General features: G+C 42.1%; 1 gene segment (V, D, J or C); it reads left to right on the forward strand.

Moving 5' to 3' along the window:
• The window catches only part of LOC122114103, a 353,243-nt gene that overhangs the window by 319,198 nt on the left and 13,637 nt on the right, over positions 1-20,408 (forward strand).

The following is a 20,408-nucleotide window of genomic DNA, read 5'->3' on the forward strand; positions in this document are numbered from 1 at the left end:
TTTTTCTACCGAGGCCAATGCATGAGGTTGCTTGCTTCTCAGGGTGCCTGTTTGGGCCCCTTCCTGATGTTGCAGATTAATTTTACATCTCAGGTCCATTGTCAGCTACAAAGGATTGCAGGTTTAGCCCATGAACGAGACTGCCACAAAGGATGGCAGGGTGTCTCTCCTCTTGATAGACTCCTAGGATCCCTCATGAATGGCATGGAAGATTTATGTTGGAAATACCTGGGGATATTAAGGTATCCTGAGAACCCCAACTCAGAATGCCTTTTGCAGGATAAACTTTGCCTTGCTGTCTGTTGCATGCCCAAGTTTAATAAGCACACTGGATGGGCAGCCCACCACTGGCTCCCCCGAATTTGAACTTTGGGATCATCTTTCATGATAGCTCTAACTTTTGACCCCTTTCAAACTAGTCAAAAACTTTAATAATCAACCCCCAGAACATCTGGCCATGTTAAAGGAAAAATAACCAACTTTTACCCAGCTGGTGTTCTACCACTAGAGCCATGCCTCCAACCCCTAGCACTTCTCTAAAATAGCATTGGAACGGTTCTGGCTACCTTTACAAGGGCAGTGCTTATATCAGTCAAGCACTTCAAGACTTAACTTCCACAATTCTCCCATCTTATTTTACTTTTTCTTCCAACCTAAAGCACTGACTTTCCTATTCAGCAGTATCCAAAGGATTTTTTGATTAAAGAGTGTTTGGTTAAGGCAGATTCAGTCACTGAACAAAACCTCTTATACAAGAGATAAAGCACCCATGCACACATTGCTCTGAAAACAATTACTAAAGAGGTAAATATTGACACCATGACTCATTTTTAAAATGCTTGTTCCATCATCAAGCTAGTAAAAGGATCTGCCACCACACAGACACGCAAACTTTTTTTAAACTGACTGAAGGCTAGTCCTGGATTTGATTTCATCTTTTTTGCTTAAGGCTACCACTTTAGCCACAACTCCAGTAGTTAATCTTTTTTCAGGTTAGTTGGACAGTCTCATCTTACCTGCCTGGGTTGACTTTAAACACAGATCCTCAAACTCAGCCACTTGAGCATCTAGGATTATACTCAGCTTCATCTGAGCTTTTAGGTAACTTGTTTGCCAGTATTCAATCTTTGTAAGTCTTTCTGTAGCATTGACCTCCAACCACCACACAGATTCCCTTTCAAGTATTATACTTAGAGCTAATTTCTCCCATTCAATCCTTTCAGTGGCTCCTAGTTTTTCCCCCCTTGGCGGCATTTCCAATTAGCAAACCCTGCTGATAAATAAAAGCACATATTGGAATAATCAATTGTATAGATCAACAGAATAAGACTAATTTGAACTGTCATTTCTGGTTTCTAGCTTTAAGCTCTTTGGGAAATTTTTAGGGGCTCCTAAATAGCGTATTTGTAAAGATGATTCTTGAATGACTTAGTATGAAGTCTCTCCTTACCTCATTTAAGGTGTTTGAGAATGGTCAGGTGTGGGTGGGCCAATTGAACCAAAGCACAGATTCCACTCCAGTTGGCCAGTAATATCTTCAACAGTGGTCTTCTGCAATACCACCAGATATTTTGCCTGGCTATGATTAGTGCTTATTGCTCATCTCAAAGGGTTGCCCTTTACTACATCCAGGTAAATTTCCCTGAAATGTCCAATTTTCCCCAGGTATAGTTGGCCTTGAAAGAATGGAGCTGGTCAGTTTAAGGGGTTTTTGAAATAGACTCTTGCTTTTGAGAAGACCAACAGGGTGTTCCAAGTTGTCTTACTGACCTATCATGCATTTCATGTCCATGGGGTCTGAGATCCATGACAGCACAAATAGGACCACTTGTGTGGCCTCTCTGCCACACAGTCATAACAGTACTTAGAATGTGGACAGAATCTCCACAGTATTTACCTTGCTTATCCAGTCTCAAATTCAGTGCTGGTAGACTCAAAATTGGAAGTGATACACAGAGTGTCTACTTCACGACTGAAGTTGCAACCATACCGTAGGATTAACTAGAGGGTGGATTGAGGCCCTGGAGCCAAGAATGGTCACCATAAGATCATTAAGACTGGAGATCCCCATCCAGGATGTTTTTACAAGTGAATACCTGACAAACATTAGACACTTATTTGGGCATTATGAAACTGAATCAATCAGAAGCCCCCTCCTTACTAGAAGGCAATACCCCTCCCAACTAGAAGGGAAACCTCCTTTCTTGCTAAACAGAAACCCCCAAGACTCCTTCCCACTTGGTAGGAAACACTCCTTCCCTTTTGGTAGGAAACCCTTTTGGGTTTTTTTTTTTTTTTGGTAGGTCTTGGGGATGAACTCTGGGCCTGGGTGCTGTCTCCCTCAGCTCAATGCTAGTGTTCTACCACTTGGGCCACAGCAATACTTCTGGTTTTCTGAGTGGTTTATTGGCAATAAGAGTCTCATGGACTTTTCCTGCCCAGGTTGGCTTTGAACCATGATCCTCAGATCTTAGCCTCCTGAGTAACTAGTATTACAGGCGTGAGCCACCAACACCTGGTTTTTAATATTTTTTCTTTTTTGTCGGTTGTGAGGCCTGCACTCTGGGCCTGGGAATTGTCACTCAGCTCTTCTGCTCAAGGCTAGCGCTCTACCACTTGAGCCACAGCGCCACTTCTGGCTTTTTCTGCTTACATGGGGCTGAGGAATCGAACCCAGGTCCTAATGCATTCAAGGCAAACACACAACCACGGGGCAACTTCCCAGCCCTTCATCTGAGTTTTCAGTTAACTTACTTGCCAATGTTCAATTCTTCTAAGGCCTTTTTGTGCAGCTTTGGCCTCCAATCACCCATTAACTCTTCCTTTTTCAGATAATGTTTCTAGAACTAATTTTCCCATGCCATCCTACTAGAGCATTTAGTTTATGGGTTAAAAAAAATCTTTTAACAAACCTGTTTTTTTTTTTTTTTTTTTTTTTTTTTGCCAGTCCTGGTGCTTGAACTCAGGGCCTGGGCACTGTCCCTGAGCTTTTGCTGAAGGCTAGCACCCTACTGGTTGAGCCACAGTGCTACTTCCAGCCTCTTCTGTTTATGTGGTGCTGAAGAGTAAAACCCAGGGCGCTTCATGAATGCTTGTTAAATACTTTACCAGCCCCCAAACTACATTTGTATTTGTAGTAATCATCAGAATAAAACTGATTCATAAGCTGCTATTTGGTTTCTGGCTTTGAAGCTTTTGGAAACTTTTGGGGAATCCTGAATAGCACCCATGTAAATATGAGATATGAATGACGCTCTATGGAAGAAGTTTCTCCTTACCTAGTATAAAATGTTTGAGAATGGACACGTGGGTGAAATGCTAGGGTGAAAGGGATGGCCAATTGAACCAAAGCACAGGTTCTTCTCTAGTTGGCCAGGAAGGTCTCCAACACTGGTCCTGAACAATACCATCAGACATTTCCCCTGGCTACGGTTAGTGCTTACTGCTCATCTCTTCACAGGAGCAGCCTTCACTCATCCTGATAAGTTTCCCAGAAATGCCAATTGTCCCCCCAACCTAGAGAGGCAAGGGGTATAGTTGGCCTTGGGAAGATGGGGTTTTTGTCTTAGATCCTTACTATCACGAACAGCAACAGCAGGGTCTTACACGTTTCCCCAGGCCGTGTTTGAATGATGATATATCATGCACTCCATGCCCTTAGGGGTCAGAGGTTCATCACAGTGGGAAGTGGACCACTTGATTTTCTGGCCTCTCTGCCACACAATCGTAACAGTAATGGTGGACAGAATATTTAATCCATTTCACCCAAGCATTTGTTTTGTTGGTGGTGGTTGTGGGACATGAACTCTGGGCCTGTGTGCTGTCCTTGAGCTCTTTAGCTCAAGGCAAATGCTCTACCACTTGATCCACAGCACCACACCACTTCCAGGTTTCTGGTGGTTAAATGGATACAAGGGTCTCAAGAGCTTTCCTGCCTGAGCTGGCTTTGAACCCCAACCTTCAGATCCTGAGCAGCTAGGATTACAGGTGCAAGCCATTGGCACCCGGCTTTTAACGAATTTTCAGTCTACCCTGAAAGTCTGCTTCTGAAACAGGTTCCAATGCCATACATCTGTGGATCAGCTAGAGGATCCGTCCAGGCCTCAGAGTCAAAGTGGGTCAGCTGAAGTTTAGTGAGTAGGACTTTTTGAGTTCTCCCTTCCAGATATAGTATTTAACACACACATGCAAGCACATATACACAAGTTTTTGTTTGGACAAGTGTACATTATAGAGCTCAAAAATGAAAATCATTTAGAATGTTCTCAGATCTTTTTCAGCATTCCATTTTTCTTGGGTTCCTTTAGGTCTACAATTCCCCATTTTAGCAGGTCTCTTGTGATTTCAGTTTTTGGTGCACTAAATCCTCCCTATTGTAAGTTTCTTGTGCACCCCTATCATATTCAATTTTCCCCTTACTGGGGATTTGTCAAAGATGTCTTCCTCCAGCTCCCACATTTTTTTTCTTGGGCCAGAGAATGAAAACACAGGTCAAGACTCAAATTTTCTTTGTGCCTAAGACACACTCAGCCCATGAAAATTCCCAACCAACAAGGTAATGTGCTCTAGTCCAATTTTTCTTCTCATGGTCAATGCATGAGGTTACTTTTTATTGGGGTGCTTCCTTGGGCCCCTTCCTGACATTGCTGATAAACTTTCCATCTTGGGTTCATCACTAACCACAAGGGATGGTGTTTAACCCAAGCTTGAGCTACCTCAACAAGGTAGGATGTGTCTCCTCCTGAAGGGTTCCCAGGATCCCCTTGAGTAACAAGGATCCTGGATAAGTCCCCAAATTATTGGGAATACTCCCATAGTGTTCCCCAATATCCAAAGACCATCGACTTGAAAGAACTTTGCATGGCAAAGTTTAGTTCTGTCAAAGGGCATGTTACTGACAGGAAGCCAATTAAGCAAGCACTCTGAGTAGGAATCTGCCCAGGTTTTACCCTTAATGAGTTACTCCTTGTCTTGATCAGAAGTTGTGTTCACAGTCTTGCTCAGTTGTTTATTTTGAAAGCTCAGCTGGCTATTTTCAAAGGGGTTAACAGTTTCAGAGCAACCAACTAAACCAGGACAACCAGGCCAGAAATTATTAGAAAAATCTTACTCAGCTTGTGCTCTATGAGTTAATCCTTGCCTCAAGTCCCTAGAACAATTCTAGTAACAGGATATACTTTAGTTAAAATAGCTTTTTGCAAGATGATGGCCACTCTTGGTTGCTTTACTTCAAGCAATCACTTTGAGACAAAAAGATTCTAACTCCTACAAGGTCCATTCCCAGACAGAATGGCCTCGCCTCAGGCCAGTCCACTGGCAGCTGACCCATTCAGCAGTGCTTGGTCCCTGCCACTTGCCTCACAGGAGTCCAAGGCCAAGGCAATTGTTCTGGAACAATGCGAAGCTGAAACTTGTGTTCCCACACCAAACGTTTGTGGACGCCATGCGGGTCACCGGGCAGGGCATCCCGGGAGCGGCTCCTGGCTGCCCTTCCACCAGCGGCTGCGAGCGTGGCCAGGACCCCACCACCACGGACAAGCATCCAACCTCGCGGGGTTCCCAGCCTGGTGCTGGGTTGCCAAGGAGGAGCGTCCAGCCCAGTGCCTGTGACGCCGCCCCGCCTCCCTCTGGCCGCTGCCTGCCTGCCCCTCCAGCATTGCCCAGGCAGCCCGAGGACCCCACCCCCCACCCCACGGCCGGGCCCCCTGCACGCCCTCCCCATGGCCTGAAAGCCAAAGCTTCCCTCCCCCCAACATCTTCAGAAAGGCACTATTGTCTATGTCTCGGGTTTGTTTTCTTTAAAAAATTTTCTGCTCTTGAATTTTTTTAAAAAAAGTTTTTTCTTGTGAAGATACCATACAGAGGGGTTACAATGACATGAGCATTGTTGCCTCCTCCTTTGTTTTCCCCTACCATCTCTGCCCTCCCATCTCCACCACTACACTCCCCCACCCCCACCCCACCTCCCCACACTTCACCCCCTACCTCCCCATTTCACCTACCCACCTCCCCATTTCACCCCCCTTCAAAAGTTGTAAAGTTTGTTTTTCGAATTAGCGTCTTGTACATCTCCTCTCACTGTATCCCTATTTAAACAATTTCCCTTTTTCCCTTCCTCTCCCCAAATTATACCAACATCAAATACAGTGAAAACCGGGGTCATACCCTGCGGGAAGGACAAAGCAAAAAAAACAAAAATCACCTTATAAATGCATCAGAAAAAAAGTTTTTAAAGCAGGTTTTTTCTGTTGTTTTCTTGATTTTTTTTCATCCCTTCCCAGTTCACCCTTAAAGCATGCTCTTTTGATTTTTTTCATCCTTTCCCATCTCCCCCCTAAAGCAGCTTTTCTTCAAAGTGAAAAGAGAGCAGTGAAAGAGACCCTCAGCCAAAGGAGAAGCCAAAAGCAGATCCGAAGAAGCCCACAACCCTGAGGTATATGTAGAGCCCTTTGACTCGGCCCCTTAGGGCGTGTTCCTGGATTGATTGGTCAAGGGGTGGGCTTGTGCTGCGTGGCATCCCGTGATTTTTTTCCCAGTCTTGGAGCATGAGTAGGGAGTTTCCTTATTGGATGCCCCATCTCAGAGCACAAGTGGGGAAAACACTTTTGATTGGATGGGAGGGAGAGGGACACTCCCCAGACCATAGTCAGAAACAGCTCATGAATTAGCACTTGAAGTCTGATGGGAGCAAGGTGTGTATTTTTTGCTGAGTCATTCATCCCCGCCATGTTGGAGCCAATTCCAACCATCACCTGTTATCCATAACTACCCAGCTGAAGTGGTTTAACGTCCTGTGACTGGCACATCAACACTTGTTACTCACAGGGCCCTGGTCTCCCATGAAATACTAAGCTGACAGAGAGATTGAATGTCTAAATCTCTGTTTTGAAGCAGCAAAGCCCTCTGACTTAAATTTGCACACTTACCTTGAATGCCACTTGATTTCTACTTACAGAAGGCAGATTCAGTTCTGCTTTGAGCCAGCATGGTAAAATCTAGGGCAGAGAAATAACTGGACTGTATTTCTAAAGTCAGGTGGAGTAGGAGCCACCATTCCCGAGGGCTTGTATTGTCTTCATAGTCCTGTATTTTGTTGTGGGAAGTAATTTCTCCTGAAGGTACATTCTGAGCTGCATTCAGGCGGAAAATCGTATTGTGCATCTGTAAGCATATACTAAGGAATCTAAACTGCAGATGAAGCAAGTTCTTAGTAACAGAACAGTGTGTTCAATATATAACTGGTAATGTTATTTTGTTGAACAAATGAAAGAAAAATAATGAAAGGACTGATAACTAACTTGTTGAGTGATGACCCTTTATACAACTACTTAAAGGATAATATATATATATATGTTATATATATTAACATCAATACTATATATTTTCTGTGAGTGCATAGACACAGTGTAGGTATCTTAAGGAAAGGAGAACTCAAATTGTTTATTACAATGCAACTAGTAATGGTTTAGTCTCTTATCTGTTGAAAGCCCAGAGGAAGACAGTAAAGGCATGAAGATTCCAAGAAGATGGAGGCAGACCCCAACTTTAGGATATAGCCCTCACTGTCTTGGCCTAAGGTAATGGCTAAAATGCCAGTAATCACTTTCAATTTCCAGAAAGTGAGGTGAAGGAACAGAAAGAAGGAAATAAAGAAATACAGAACATGTGCGGACTGTCTTTTAAGACAATATTGTAGAAGCTATCAGGTAACATTTTTCTCTGTATTGTTATCTAAATATTATCACTATTGGGAAATGTTATCATTATTTTGCTTAGCCTGGAGTTCAGTTAAATGGACAGGTGTCTCTATTGATTCAGAAAGGAAGGGTGGATATTATGGTAGGCACCTGAGATGTTTTGCTATGTATATAAGGGCTATAGACTTCACCTGTAATGTTTTACTGTTTTGTAAGCAGAATAGATCCTGCATTTTGTGTGCAACTAGAAACTACTTGGAAGCTTAAGAAAAAGAGGAAACATATCTCAGATGCTACATATGCTATTATATTTTTAAAATGTGTACGATAACATCCAAATTACAGCAAATTGACTATGTATTTTGTACAAAAGGGGTGATTTCCCTAAGCCTTCTCTCATTATATTAAAAATCAGCTTCACACACTTAAGTGAGATATAGTTTTGAACCCAGGTTTATTACTTATTGGCAATTTAAATTGTTTTCCCAACCTGTGGTTGTTTTTTTTTTTCTTCTTTTTTTCAGTAATTGTGGTCAAATGCAAACAATTCAAAAGTTATCATCTTTTTTACACTTTGTATTAGCATTACTTAGTTATATAAGTGGATTTCACTTTGATATATCCACATAGGCATACAATGTACCCTGATTATATTTCCCCCTTCATCATTCTCCTTCTTCTCCTCTCCCAGGTTTTCTTATCTTAATCATTTTAAGAATACAGCATAGTAGTATTAAGTATATTTACAATATTGTACAAGTTCAATGTCCACATTCTTTTCATCCTCCAAGATTAAAATTCTATATTCATTAAAATAATTTTCCATTCTCCACTGCTTCAAGATCTCCATCAAGTACGATTTTGCTTCCTGTCTCTATCAATTTGACTGTTCTATGTAACTGATATAAGTAGAATTATGCAATATTTGATCTTTTTATAACTGGCTTTGAGGAGCCTGAGGCCTGAGTGACTCCATCTTGAGCTAGCTGTCATCTTCTGAAGTATGAATTATGTAGCTGACCATGAGCCTGGCCTGGGAATGAACAGAAGAAGCAATTCTTGGGTGCTAGGAACATAAACAATCCTTGAGAAAATTGCAGGCAGGCAGGTGCTGGAGGGCATGGTGACTCCCTGCAGTCAGGCCACAGGTGGTGTTTGTTTAAGAAAGGAACCCTGCAGTTTAGCTGGAATCTCCTTGAGACTTCCTGTGGTGCAAACCAATCAGTTTAAAGTACTTCAGCCCTCTGCTCTTACCAACAACCTGTTTCTGCTTTGTAGTGTGCCAATCATACTATAGAATTGTATTATGATTTTCCCGCAACGTGTAATAATTTGTTGTAAGATGCTATGATATACACAAAGTCCCTGCCTCCCCTAAAAAAGTGTATAAAAAGTACTATAACCCTGGGCTGGGGCCTCTTAGCATCACCAGTTACCTGCTATGCAGAGGACCAAACTCCAGCTTGCAATAAAGACTCCTTTGCTTTTACATTGGTGAAGGTCTCTGATGGTCTTTTGGGTAAGGATTTCCAAATTTGTTTTTACAGCTTATTTCATTTAGCATTGTCCCTAAGATTCATCCATAATATAGCATCTCTCACAACATAATTCTTTTTAAAGTTGAAGTAATATACCACTGTATGTATAAACCACATTTATTTTATCTATTCATTTGTTGATGGCCATTTGGATTGCCTCCATGTTTTAGTATTGTACAAAATGAGTATGAGTGTTCAAAGATTTCTTCAAGACCTTGCTTTTAGATCTTTAGAGTATATGCCCTGGAGTGGAGTCATTGTATCATAGGACAATTCTCTTTTCTTTCTTTCTTTTTTTGTCATGGGCTAGTTTTCTACTACTTTAAACCACAGGTCCACTTCCTGTTTTCTACCCAGGCTAGCTTTGAACCTCAATCCTTGGATTTCAGCTTCCTGTCCTGGGTGGTTAGGATTATAGGCATGAATGATCCTGTTTTTAATTGTTTGAAAAGATGCCATACTGTTTCCCAAAGAAAGGTTCAAATTTTACCACACTTTTGTCAGTTTTGTTACTTTGTTTTTTGTAGTTATCTCAATTCATATGAAGTGGTCATATTCTTCATTGTTTTGACTTACACTGTCCTGGTGATTAGTGATGTCCTGGTGATTAGTGATGATTAGGCTAGACACTGTAAAGTTAAAATATAGGCACATTCATTTGTGAGGATGAAGAGGATCAAACCATCAACGTCAACAGAAGAAGGAGGAGGAGGCAACATTAGGCCTAGAAAGAGTACAGGAAGACTTGGAAAGGAAAAAGGAAAAGGAAAAGGTCAAATTCGACCGGGAATGCACTATCTGTGCATGCAGGGGCGGAGGCAGCTACTCAGGTGCCCCGGACGGTCCTAGGCCCCCTCCCTATTCCCCTGATTGGAAGGGAGGTACGGCACCCTACGAGACCTGCGAGAGGGACTTGCAAAACCCAGACCCCTACCACATGGAGGGACCAAGGGCTGAGGAAGTAACCTACTCAGAGACCTCCTCTGGAAAGGAAGGGCCACCCAAGAGCCCTGGAAAGGAAGGGCCACCCAAGAGCCCAGACTCTCGGCCACAGGATTCGCTTCCCCAAGCATATCCGGTCAATGTGGCATCAGGGGCTAACAGGCCCTTGGAATGGTATCCATGTGAAGCTAAGGATCTTAAAGAGCTCCGCAAGGCGGTAGCAGAGGATGGCCCAAACACTCCCTGGATTCTCATTCTTTATTAAGCTCACTGAGTACTAATGGGATTATAAAAGATAAGAAAGTCTTAACTTTTCCACTAATTTTTTAATTTTTTTGGGGGGGGAAGGGTCTGGTTGTGGGGCCTGATCTCTGGGCCTGGGCGCTGTCCCTCAGTCAGCTCTTCAGCTCAAGGCTAGCACTCTACCACTTGAGCCACAGTGCCACTTCTGGCTTTTTTTTTTTTTGTGCTTATGTGGTGCAGAGGAATCGAACCCAGGGCCTCAGGCATGCAAGGCAAGCACTCTACCACTGGGCCACCTTCCCAGCCCCTCCACTATTTTTTAAATGCCTCCTATAAGAAGAATCAAAATTAATGAAAGAAGCAACTCAGAAACAATATAAAGATATTTGAGGTGTATTGATACCAGGAGAAATTGAAATGTCACATATAAATACCAAATGACATTAACAAAGCACAAACCCTCTTCTGTGAGCTAATGTGGTAATTACAGATTTATACTTTCCAAAAAATCACCATTGGGAATACCAAAGCCAATTTCAATCACAGAAGCAAAGCTGCAAAGAATTGCTGAAATTTTCACCTATTCAGTCCTAAAATTGAGATGTTTGATTCTGGGCCCAGACCACTAGTTCTCAGTTTATTAAATGGTGTGCTTTCTTTAAGGAGGAATGCAGAGTGGGAGCGGAGAGTAACCGGCAGGCTCAACCAGCAAAACCTATTACTTATGCCATGCTAGCAGGGAAGGGGGAAGGGTACTCCACCAGCATCCAACAGGCCGCAATACCTGGCCCGTACCGTGACCAGGTGAGGCAGGCAGGACTTGCCGTGTGGTACAAACTAGATGATGGGCCTACTGAGTCCCCCATGGCAGAAGTGAGACAAAAACTGGGTGAGCCTCGACCTGATTTCATAGACCGAGTCCAACAGAGTGTTCACCTCAAGCTGCCGACAGGGAACCTCCGAGATCAGTTTGTAAAGCTGCTGGTCTGGGAAGGGATGAATGCAGACCACCGCATGGCCTGCACAGGATTGAGAGAGAGTTCCCTGAGCAGATGGGTGGTGGCCTCACAGGATGTGGGAACACAACAGCACCAGTCCCAATCACTAGCTTTAGCTTTACAGGCTCAGGCATCTACAATGACTGAGGACATTACTCAGGCGCTGGCAGCCCAGGGCCAAGGAACCCCAAGGCCATCAGGGAGGGGACTTGTTTTGAATGGGGGCAGGAGGGGCACTTTAAGAGAGATTGTTTACAACAATCCCCTGCCAACTGGCCCGTGGGCAAACCGCCCCCTATACCCTACCCCAGGGGCAGGGAGGGATACAAGTTTGATTTAGATGGGAAGTCTTTAAACTTGGGGAGGGGCATCCTCTAGCCCCTTTAATGCAAGGAGGAACCCCCCCTGCTGTGAGGCCCTGGCAGCCTCGTGGCAGGGCGACCCAGGCCCATTGGACCGTCCCCCTGGTGGATGGACTCCGCCCTAAGCCCAATCTGAGTGGAGCAGTGGCCATTGACCAAACCTAAACTTGAAGCCCTCCACCTTCTGGTGGAGGAACAGATAAGCCTCGGGCATATCCGCCCTTCTATAAGTCCTTGGAACACACCCGTATTTGTTATTCAAATAGCCTCTGGGGCTTGGCGGATGCTCCAAGATCTACGGAAGGTAAATGAAAGCTAGTAGGAACGCCCCTAAGAGGCATGCCCTGGACTCCTGCTATACCTTCAGAATATACTTGGTTGTGATTGATATTAAAGATTGTTTTTTTTTCTATCCCTCTGCATCCAGATGACTGCGAGAAGTTTGCTTTCTCTATACCTTCTCTTAATTTTTCCCAGCCTGATCCGGAGGTTTGAATGGACGGTGCTGCCACAGGGTATGGCCAATAGTCCAGCCTTCTGCCAACAACACTTGGCCACACTTTTAGGGCCTGTGCTGGATTCAGATACCTCCCTTGCCTATGCCTACATGGATGATATGATTCTGGGGCACCGAGACCCAAGCTGCCTGGAGGGCCTTCTGGCCCAGGTTCTCACCATATTAGAAAAGGGGGGTTTTACCATAGCCCTTAATAAAATTCAAAAGGTAGCTCCTTTTAAGGTGCTCGGGACCCACCTTACCTTGACTCAGGCCAGCCCCCTTAAGCCTTTGCTGGATATTCCAGCCTCTCTAACCTTAACCCAACTTCAGAGTCTTTTAGGGGAAATCAATTGGCTGTTGCCATGGATTTCTGTCCCTACAATTACAATATAAGGAAATGCTGGCCATTATGGCCCTTCAGGACATTAAAAACCCCTTTAATTTGTATTCTGGTAGCCTATAAAACAAAAAAGGGGGAGTTAGCCCCCATATACAGTTACAGATAGCTTTGTTTTTAAATTTTTCAAAAGGGGCAACTGAATCCAGATTTCAGAAGCACTGGGGACAACTAAACCCTAAGCCCCAAGTGAAAGTCAGGTGGAAACACCCCCTGACACAACAATGGAGAGGACCTGACCCCCTAGTTACTATGGGCAGGGGATTTGGATGCGGTTTTCCCCATAGGGGAGTCCGCTCCCATTTGGACCCCTGCCAGGAACCTTAAGTTTTTACCCATTTCCTCTATACAGGAGGATGCCCAAGAATAAGCTAACCAACAACAACAACAAAAAAAAAAAGGAGGCCATGGCCGAGGCTTGTGTTTTAAAGACAAAAGCCAGAAAGACAATTATTAACCATCCCCAAGGGCAACCAGCCCTTGAGAAGCTCTTGTGTTCTCTAACAATTGCAGATGGTGATACTCCAGGTGTTGGCTGTCCTGACTCTCCGAATCCTGTGAATGGCCCTATTGAATCTGCATCAACCTCAACGGGTGACCTGGGCAGTGATCAATGCTGGCAATGCAGAAATCGTCAGGAGCACCACAAGAGAAGCTGTCCCTTCGACCTGGTGGCCTGACCTTCATTTTGATCACCACCCTATGGACTGTTTAATATTTTTGTAGGAGTTAATTATTTTAATGTTACCTGCTTTAATTGTTCTTTTACTAATTGCTTGTATAGCAGCATTGAATCCATACTTAATTGTTAAACAACCACCTTTTGTTATGATTCCAGCTTAGATTTTGTCCAACCCCACCTCTGGACTCTGAAGTGGCAAAGACTGCTATCCCATCCTTCACTAAGGTTAAAGGACTAGTAGTGACATTTCCTGGCCTGGGAATGCTTTTGCTGATGGTTTTTCTATGCCTTCCTTGCATTATACGTGCACTGCAAAACTCTTATGAGCTTAGCCAGCCAGTTATCAAGCTCCAAATGAATGAATTTCCCCCACGAGAGGAATCCCAGCCAGAGATGGGTAAGAGGGGGTGTCAGTCTGACCAACCTAAGACAGGGCCTTCAGCTTCGCTCTGAAGAAGTTCCCGATGACGGGTAAGGCAGACAAGGCGATCCACCCAACCTAAGACAGGCGGGTTCACTTCTTTAAGCAAAGACCGGGGGAGATGATGTTGGGAGCAATTGGGAGCTGACAGTAAAGCTCAAAGGTCATCTTGACTCCTGTGCTAGCTTAAAGGCACGTACAAGGAACTGGATTACTTAAAAGACACCAGGTGCCCAGGAATTAATTGAACTGCTTCGGACATTTCTAACTGTGGTGGGACTGATGTTTATTACTGTGCTAGGTGGGTCTGCCATTAAAACAAAAAAAAAAAAGGGGGAATCTGTGGAGCACATGGGCAGCAAATATGGCGCTGGGAGGGGGTTGAGTGGGCAGAGCCTAATTTAATGTAGAGCACATGGCCAGCCAAGATGGCTCTGGGAGGGGGTTGAGTGGGCAGACCCCAATTGATCTTCTGATCAATGCCTAACCAGCCTGTGAAGGCTCAGGTGAATGATAGGGTGTGACCTTGACAGTGTTTGGTTCCTCTTCCTCCCTTACCATGCCACCCACCCTTGTTGTATTTAAACAGGCTGCTCTCTGTTAATAAACGAGTTTTTCTACCTGCTGGATTTGGCTCCCCGCTGTTTCTGATTGTCTCCTGGGCTGAGGGAGGCTAGGGAACGGGCGAGCGCAGCACTTACCTTTCCTCGGACCCTGTCCGTCTTTCGTGGGACGGACGAAGACCCAACAGTCAAGGTGATGTACAGAGGGGTACAGTTACATAAGTAAGGTAGTGATTACTTTCTTTTCTTGTCTAACTTGTTAACCCCTCCCTCATTTTTCTTCCTCTTTCCCTTCCTCTCTCAATGCTCCCCAAGTGGACAGATCATTTCCAACATATTGTCACTTTTGAGTTTCTTTAAGTAAATGTTTATGTTGATCCCATTTTGGTCTTCCACTAGGTGAACATTGGAACACCACGGTTAGACCTTTCCGCCATGCACATATGCATATATATATTTTCCTACAACTTCGGGGTCATATATTTGTTTGATTATTCATTTGTTTATTGCCAAAATTGGAGCTTGAATTCAGGGCCTGGGCATTGTTCTCAGCTTTTTTTTTTTTTTTTCTCAAGGCTAGGCACAGCTCCACTTCTGGCATTTTGGTGGTTAAATGGATTTTCCTGTGGGGGCTGGCTTTGAACCATGATCCTCAAATCTCACCCTTATGAGTAGGTAGGATTACAGGTGTGAGTGTACTTTATAACTTGACTTTTCATCACATTATTTCATCCATATATTTCCTATCTAATAACATCCTAAGAAATTGCACTGTTCTAAGAACATCACTTATAATGATTACTTGGGAATCCAGTGCTTATAAATACCATAGTTTATTGAACTGTCTCTAAACTGAAAATCTTTGTTGTCTCCAAAATATTAAATGCATCATTAAAGTTGTTTTGAATTTTTCTTTCTAGTATTTATTTTTATAAATAGATAAGTATCTGCTAGTTTTTAGAAAGAACAAAATACAAACTTCCTTCTTACATAATAATCCATCTTAACTTGGCTCATCTAAAAAAGTAAGTTACTCCTCCCTGTGAAATTATTCTTTTCCCAGCATGCAGTTCCAGTTTTGTACAATTTTATACACCTTACCCACTACAAAGGCTTTTTCTAAAATCCCTCTTGCTATCATCCAGTTTTTTTAAAAACCTTTTCCAAGTTATTTCAATAATAGGAAGGCATAATTAACTAATAACAACTTAATGTCATCATTTCCATTGGTATTTGCATTTTAGCCTGGATCAAAACTTGATTCTAACAAGATTATACTTTAATAGAAGAATCAGAGCATCAATCAGGAGGTTGAGAGGACCCTCATGAACAAATTGTATCATGCATTGCTTATTTTTGTTTTAAGATTTGAAGGCTAAAGATTACCAGCTCATGTAACCCTGGTTCCAGTGCACCGCATCTTGTATATACATTTTTTTTTTTAATTTGGGGAGGGGCAGGGAAATAAAAAAATGCTGAAACAAGGGTTCAGGTTGACCCATTGTAACAATGGAATATACAAGACACTATGTTGAAAACGAACTTCACAACTCTGGGAGTAGGGGGCAGGAGGAGTTGGGGAAGTAGGGAGAGAAGGGAATGTAGAGGAAAAACAAAGGAGGGGGGTAACAAGGCTCAATAGGAAATATACTCATTACCTTACTCATGTACCTATAACAATTCTATACAGTATCTTTACAATAAATAATATTTTTTAAAAAGTTTACCAGCTCATACTTCCACAATGAACTTGCTATACACCTTAAATACTTCATATGGCTCAAAATAGGAAACCAGAAAGAAAGCAACTTTCAATATAGATTGTCCATTGTTGTAAAACCGAGATGCCAAATGCAATGTCCAGTGCACAGGAACTCAGAGTAGAGTCATTAAACTCTAGAATGCTGAGTTGTCTTCTTTGGCTGGAAATCTCTTAATTTTATTATAGACATTATGCAGAAATGTCCTGAAACAATATTCATGGAGAATAAACAGTTCTACAAAATCAGGAAAATTTTATCAAGTCAAAAAGAGGAAAACAAACAAGAAAAATTCTATTCCTGGTTATATAAAAATAGGATTGAACAATAGTCTACCAATAGTCTGAAGAAGAGAACAATTATTTAAGTGAGTTGTTATTATAAGTGTAATAATAGAGTGATATGCATGGTAAAATAAAACCTGATGATGAGCCATGAACTCTGCCTTGGGAGGTCAGGAAAATCCTTCTTGCACAGTGTCTTGATACATGGGAAGGGAGAAAAAAGATGAAAAGCTTATGAAGTTTTGTAGTCTCCAAATATTATGACCAAGGACTGCAAAGTATCAGGAACAGGGTAGCAGTAAATCAAATTGGAGAGATGGAAATGGCAATGTAGCTTAGTGTTGCTGCACTTGCTTAATATGCACAAAGCCCTGGGTTCAATCCCCAGCACTAAAAAGGAAGGAAGAAAGATTTGTGAAGTGGGCCTAGCACCTTCATAGAAGTTTTATTCTCTAGCCCTGGATTTCATACTGTTAATTACATATTATTATTGCATGGGAAAGTTAAAAGTACAGTTTCCCAAGTCTCAGCCATTTGTATTTGAGTGGGTACAGATCTATCAACTTCAGCTGATATGACTTGGGGGCAGCCAGGATAGAGATATCACGGTAGCGCATGTGAGTGTAGAACATGGAAAAAAAGTTCATGAGCCTTTTATTTCTGCAGGAAAATAAATGCACATGGTATGACAGCCTAAGTATGGATATAGTTTAGTCTGCATTTAAATGTACAAATATACCAATTTTGCAAACTTGGGTAAATTACCTATCTCTCTTTAAGCCTTAGTTTCCTATTTTGGACATGAGAGCCAATGAGACTATAGTGAGAGAGTGTTCATAAAGTGTTTTCTGGCTATGCATTTTAAAATGTATTATAACTACCTTTAGTTGACTTGTTTATATAGTGTAAATTTGCACCAGGTGCTGAAGAGCAAAGCAGACAAGGATCAACTGTCCTGTCTTAGGTCTCTTGGATACTTGATGTCATTCCTTACATTCCAAAATTTTTGAAGTCAGAGTTGGACAAGAAGGCAGTTTTAAAACTTTTCCCTATGGAGCCTTAACATTTTTCAATATCACAGGGACTCTGGAAAGATGGAAGAATAAAACATAGAGAAACCACAACAATGCTTTTCAGCTGGCTTACTGTTCATCCTTTTCACCTATGATGACAAATTACCAGACACTATATTGGTTAGAAACACTAAATTTATTTCTACATTCTGGAGCCTGGAGGTCCAAGATTGCAATGCCAGCATAGTCAGGATTTTTTTTTTTCTGAGTGATGCTCTGTATTCAAGATCAGGAGTGAAATCTATTTGGTTTTGTTTATTTAAATCCCATTCATGAAGGCTTGCCTCCATGACTTAATTACCATCCACATACACACAAAGGCCCACTTCTATAACATTACATTTGAGATAGGATTTCAACAAGTGAAACTGGATGAAGGGTGTAAATATATGCATTGTACTTATACATTTGTTTCTCCCCATAAGATTGTGGATCTAAGAACAGTAAGATCCAGGCATTGAATGATCTTAAAGCTGATCACTGGGCCACTCTATGATTTTGGAGTATTATATTGATCTGGCTTATTCAATTCTCTGCCTTCACTACAAGATTATTTGGAAAATACATAAGATAATTGCACTAAGTGAGTAGTTATCTAGAGAATTATTTCATATTATTTAATTTACATTTTTTGGTAGGTACTTGGGCTTGAATTCTGAGCCTTGCATTTGCCAGGCAGGCACCTTACCTGTTGAATCATGCCACATCCAGCATGCTTTGGTTGCTTTTGAGATAGAGTCTTGCATTTGTTTATTCCTAGGCTACCTGGATAGTGAACTTCCTAGTTGGATGTCCAACAAAGGTAGGATGACAAGCCACACATTGGCACACCCAGCTTTTATTGATTGAGATGGAGGTCTCTTGTATGTTTTCCAGCTTGACCTTGAACTCCCACTATCCACATTAGAATTATAGGTATAAACCACCTCATTTGGTTTCTATTATTTATGTTTATGAAAAGTCTGAAAGCTATGAGAATATCCCCTAGAGTTTACTAACCATATCCAGATTCTAGGTGATATACTCATGTTTATTCTGTTAAAAACTGTTTTTCATTCAGTTTTATATAGAGATATGGCACATCAAGAATAAAAATATTATTTCTAATGCCAATTCAAACAGCTGTGACTATCTAATTTCTATGTGTGGATTTATGTTTTCTGGAAAAACATCCTGAGTACATAGGCCAAACATTTGGTAGTCCTAACAAACAAAAATTTGCTTCCAGTATGATCAGCAGATTGCAAATAGGGGTTACATGCCTGTAGAGGAGACAGGTCACAGGGGAATTCTCTGCTTGTGACCCTAAAATAATTCTGCCCTGTTCAAAATAGCAGAATGGTAAAAATTTGTCAAAATTATTATATGGGAACTTTCTTTTTTTTTGCTTTTTTTTTTGGAGGGGGCGGGTCCGGTCGTGGGGTCTGAACTCTGGGCCTGGGTGCTGTCCTTCAGCTCTTCAGCTCAAGGCTAGTGCTCTACCACTTGAGGCACAGCTCCATTTCTGGCTTTTTTCTTTTGGTTTATGTGGTGCTGAGGAATCAAATCCAGGGCCTCATTCATGCAAGGCAAGCGCTCTATCATTGAGCCACTTTCCCAGCCCTTGTATAGAATCTTGTATATACATTTTTCTAATTTGGTGAGGGGAAAGGGAATAACAAAATGCTGAAACAAAGAAACAGGATGACCCATTGCAACGATGATACCTACAAGATTCTATATTGGAAATGAACTATACTACTTTGAGGCGGAGGTGAACCAGGTAGGGAAAGGAAGGAATAGTGGGAGAACAACAAAGGAGGGAGTAACAATGCTTGACAAGAAATGTACTCATTTCCTTACTCACGTAAGTGTAAGCACTTTGGACAGCAGCTTTGCAATGAAGTAAAATAAAAACTTAATTAACAAAAAATAAAAAAATAGAATTCTGTTTTTAAAACATGTAATGTTAGAATAATACCACTAGATGGAAGTGAAATCCCACAATATATATGAAAAAACCAATCTAGCTTAGTAAACTATGGAAACCACAGAGTTAGTGTTTTATCATCAACAAAGGGTCTCCAGGCTTGGGTATTTGACTAGGACCAGGGACACTCAGAAGGAGCTGTCCGCAGGATGAATTGTGGGGGAAAGTCTTCTGTTTTTGGAATTTAGAGACTGGAAGCTAGGCTTTGCCTCTATTTCCTGCATCGTTTATCAGCAAAGGACATTTTTTTTTTTTTAATTTAATTTTATTTTATTTGAGAACATACTGTACAGAGGGGTTACAATTACATGGGCAGGATAATGCATACATTTCTTACCAAGCATTGCAGCCTCCTCCTTTGTTTACCCTTCACCTCCCTTCCCAGCCTCCCCCCTCCCTCCCACCCAATCATACCCCCCCTCCCCCCCCCCCCCCCGACATTGTAAAGCTGGTTTTGACATGACATTTTGTACTTCTCATTGTTGCAACAGGTCCACCTGAATCCTTAAACGACTTGTTTGTCCCCATCTCCTCCACATGTTATACTGACATCAAATATAGTGAAAGCGGGGGTTACACTGTGGGGGAGGGACATACAAAGCAACAAAGAGATAATATTATAAATGCGTTAGAAACACATGCATGAAAGAAACAAAAACATTAAAATACATATTTGAGGTTTCGTTTTCCTAACATCACATTATTTGACTTTTTCCGCTTGACTCATACCTATACTAGATATTGCAAATAAGGGAAACCATGGGACCTATGTTTCTTTGGGCCTGGCTTACTTCACTTAATATAATTTTTTCTAAGCCTTTCCATTTCCTAACAAATGGGGAAATGTCATTCTTTCTGATGGAGGCATAGAATTCCATTGTGTATATATACCACATCTTCTTGATCCATTCATCTACGGAGGGGCATCTGGGTTGGTTCCATGTCTTAGCTATGGTAAATAATGCTGCAATAAACATAGT

Source organism: Dipodomys spectabilis, unplaced genomic scaffold (genome assembly GCF_019054845.1).
Source record: "Dipodomys spectabilis isolate Male_0828 unplaced genomic scaffold, ASM1905484v1 ptg000106l, whole genome shotgun sequence".
Taxonomy (NCBI): Eukaryota; Metazoa; Chordata; class Mammalia; order Rodentia; family Heteromyidae; genus Dipodomys; species Dipodomys spectabilis.